Genomic DNA, 4682 nt, shown 5'->3' with positions numbered 1-4682 from the left:
CTTGTTATCTCGTCGTCTAAATCTTAGATAAACACTGGCGTCACATTTGATCATCACATGAACTTTGATGAACATATTAAAAACATCTGTAGAGTAGCTTTTTATCATATTAGGAACGTTGCTAAGATTAGAAAATTTTTGAGTTACGATACTGCTAAAACTTTAATGCATGCATTTGTTACTTCTTGGATTGAATCATGTAATGCACTTTTGTTTGGTTTGCCTAACTTTCTTATTTAGCGTTTGCAATATGCTTTAAACTCCGCTGCTCGAGTTATTGCTCGTTCTCGGAAATTTGATCATATCACACCGTTACTGATAGAATTACATTGGTTACCAGTAGAGCAGAGGATAATATTTAAGATTTTATTATTTACGTTTAAAGTAGTTAATGGTTTAGCACCTAGTTATTTAAGTGAATTATTAGAAGCCTATGTTCCAAGGCGTATGTTAAGATCGTCTACGCAATTGCTTCTGCTTGAGCCCAGATTTAATCTTAAGACGTATGGTTCACGTGCCTTCTCTATTTGTGCACCTCGAATATGGAATAGTCTTCCTTTTGAAATTAGGAGGTGTGACCCTATTGACACTTTTAAGAACAAACTTAAGACTCATCTTTTTAAGAGCTCATATTTTTGTTAGCTATGAATACATATTTAAATATTACTAATTATTGATTTTATTATTTTGTATTTTGTATTATCTTATTCTTTCATTTGTATATTAGTATAAACTGTGAATTATTATTACTACTATTATTTTTGGAACTTGTAAAGCGCTCTTGGACATTGTAATGTAATCAGCGCTATAGAAATAAAGTATTATTATTATTATTATTATTATTATTATTATTATTAAATAGCACGAATTCCACCAAATAAACCCAGTAAGCATCGACGAAATCCGGAAGAAAGGGCAACGGCAATTCAGATCAGAACGTCGTCCACGGGAATCGGTATTCGCCACAAAGATACACGCCAGTGACATGATTCAACCTCAGACAGTCTCCGAACGGTGTCTGACATTTGCAGACTGCAGACTACAGACTAACCCTAAATCACAATTATTGAAAGCTAACCGTTTTAAAACGGGTGCTTAGACTTAATAATGTTTATCACCGCTATTTGAAATGGGTGCTTAGACTTAAATAATGTTTATCAGTGCTGTTTGTATGCAGTCTGCAGTCTACAGTCTGCAAATGTCAGACACCGGTCTCCGAAAGGGTTATATGATTAGGCACCTATGCCTAATTTTAATAGTCGGTCTTCGGAATGTTCAAGGCTTATTCAAAGTCCACGATTCCCGCCAATACCAACCTAGCGAGAGTACGTTCTTGAGTCACGATGAGGGAGTTCAGAGACGGTATTCGAGCAGTTCAAGATAGGCGACCATCGTAAGCAGCATTAATCGATGAAGACTTCATGACAAAAATAGAGAACGTTTAGAACAAATGGTGGCCTGGCCAAACAGCTACATTTAGCAAATGGGCGGGAAGATTCAAAAGACCCGAAAAGCAAAAGACTGCCGAAGGAGTTTTTGGTAGGTCGTCATCTTTCTGATACAAACCTGATTTAAGTTTAAATGGCTTAAAATTTTAAAATTTTGTTCCTTTGTTCCCCAAATTACTTTCAAACTTGTTCCCAGCTTTTTGCTCCGTAAAATTGTTTATGTCCCCTTGTTCCCTAAGACATTTTGTCATTTTTCCTCTGTTCCCCACTTCAAAATAGCCATGTTCCCTCGTTCCCCAAAGCGCCTAGGAGGGCCTCAGCACAGTCATTACTTTTGCAGACCTACAGCTGTACTCCCTTAGTAGTTTCACTTTATATTGCATTAAGGCCATTTAAAGCAATGACAATAATAACGAATGGGAAATTAATATATGGATCTCTGTATACCCCAGTTCAAAATAGCCATGTTCCTTCGTTTGCCAAAACGCCAAGGAGGGCCTCAGCACAGTCATTACTTTTGCAGACCTACAGCTGTACTCCCTTAGTAGTTTCACTTTATATTGTATTAAGGCCATTTAAAGCAATGACAATAAGCCCCTTATTTGCCACTTGCAGGTGCCTTGTTCTTCAAACGGTGCCACTACAAGAACACAATAGTGGTGGAGATTGTCTTGAATGGGACTTTTCTAAAAGGTAGGTAACTGTTATTTAAGGAAACTCTTGTATTTTTAAAAGTACCATGGAAACACTAAATACACTGCACGGAGACCAAAAAGATAAATTGTTTTGTGCACTCTTTCAAAGTGAGACTGTATGTTTTTTTTTGTGATGTCTATAATACAATTCAGAAGTTTTCATTGGCCTTGCCATTCTGGTATATGAGCTACTAGACGATGGAAAGCGTACATGTCAGCTGAAAATATACAGTTACACAATAAAGTCAGTAAGATTTCTCTTTATTTTGGGGGCGTTTTCAATAAAAAAAATACTATTCCATTCATGCTTGTTGGATATGAAATAATTACATTGTACATGGTGTATAGCCAACTTGGAGCTTCGCACCTCGTTGGCTATCTGCCATCTTTTCCAATTCTTGCTCATGGAATAATCGAATATCATGAAGGAAAATTTGTGTTTGAAACAATGGCAGTCACCCAGGTGGAAGTCTTATAAAGATCTTACCAATATGTTAGGTTTTTTAACAAGGTCTTATCTTTCTTCTTAACTAAGACTCTTGCAATAAACTTACAAGATCTTGTAAGATTCCTACAAGATTCTAACTTGTAAGATACAAGTTTCTTGCAATAATTCCTTTAGCTTCATTCTTCAGTTTCACTTACACAGGAGCATCGCTTATGAATGGCAAAGTGATTTGTTACATTGTTCTTCGAAAATTATGAAATTATATAAATTGATTGATTAACTGGTGTGAATCTTTTCCAGGGTCTACATGTACCTCAACCACAAGATGCAGTGCTGAAGGAAATTGAGCATTGAAATTGAATTGGAGAGAATTTCCTGAGATGCAAGAAACAGACAGTGCTGATTGCAAATTGTGATGCAATTGTGAATAATTATTGATGTCTTTGTGTCAAAACTTGGGAGGGTAGAGGTTTCATTGCCATTCTGGATATACCTTGTGAACATTATTAGCTCAAAGCATTGACATTAACTGGGTCAAGTGAATTTGTTCCAGACATCAGGTAATTGTGGCAGAGTCGCTTGCCCTCACTTTGAATTGGGTGTACACAAGGGAGAGATGTTCAGTGCAACAATCAGTGACTTCTCTGTTCATATACTGTTGGTTTTTTGACAAAATCAAGAAAGGTTTCACTGTCCCTTGAGTCTGAGGAAGTTGTCAGTCATCGTTCAGTGGCAAATACATCAAGCACAAGTGATATCTTTCTAATAAACACATCTGCATGTGGCAACAATCATTTAAAGATCAATGTAATATAAGTACTACTCAATTACATGCAGTAAATTTGTTTTGGGAAACTTTGTAGTATTTTCCATCTGAACTGGCACGTGGCACATCTCGTACAGCTCTATGTCACTTGAAGCTAACCATTCAGTTAATTTTGTTATAGTATATATGTTGTATATCCCATCTGAACTGGCGGGTGTCATGCCTCATACAGTTCGATGTAACTTGAAAAGTAGGTGTAATCATGCCGTTAATTTGTTTTAGTATGCTATGTAGTATTTCCCATCTGAACTAGTGGGTGGCGCACCTCATACAGTTCAGTGTCAATTGAAAAGTAGGGCTAACCATGCAATAAATTTGTTATTGTACATGTGTGCTATGTATCTGAACTGGCGGGTGGCACACCTCATACAGTTTGATGTAACTTGAAAAGTAGGTCTAACCATGCAGTTAATTTGTTGTCGTATGCTATGCAGTATTTTTCATCTGAGGTGGCAGTTGGCACGCCTCATACGGTTCAATGTAACTTGAAACGTAGGTGTAACCATGCAGTTACTTTTGTTATAGTACACCATTTAAGTATTTCCCAAGAGAACTGGCAAGTGGCACACCTCATACACGCACAAACCAAAAATTAAATATTGCTTATTTATGAAGACTTCAATGTTATGAGATAAATTATTTATTAACAGTGAAACCTTTGAAATGTGGTGGATAGAGGTAGAGAAATTGGAATTCAGGACTCTTCCATACTATTCTTTAGTGACCAGTACACGTTCATATAGAATAGTAGATTAAAGACAGTTTACTGTAAAACTATCATTGACAGAATGAATTTTTAATGGTTACATTGTCAAGTAAGCGGAAATTATGGTTATATTTATTATGATAGAAACGTATATAACATCATCCCCCTATTCGATTTACATGTAATTTAAAGGCTCCCTTATTCGATTTACATGGTATTTACAAGCGCCCTTATTCGAGTTACATGTTATTTACAGGCCCCCTTTTTCGATTTCCATGTTATTTAAAGGCCCCCTTATCCGATTTACATGGTATGTACAAGCGCCCTTGTTCGATTTACATGTTATTTACTGGCCCCCTTGTTCGATTTACATGTTATTTACTGGCCCCCTTCTTCGATTAACATGTTATTTACAGGGCCCCTTATTCGATTTACATGGTATTTACAGGCCCCCTATTCGGTTTACATGTTATTTACAGGCGCCCTTATTCCAATTACATGTAATTTACAGGCCCCCTTATTCGATTTAAATGTTATTTTAAGGCCGCCTTATTCGAAT

This window comes from Montipora capricornis, chromosome 3 (genome assembly GCF_036669925.1).
Source record: "Montipora capricornis isolate CH-2021 chromosome 3, ASM3666992v2, whole genome shotgun sequence".
Taxonomy (NCBI): Eukaryota; Metazoa; Cnidaria; class Anthozoa; order Scleractinia; family Acroporidae; genus Montipora; species Montipora capricornis.
Note: the sequence above shows the minus strand (reverse complement) of the source record.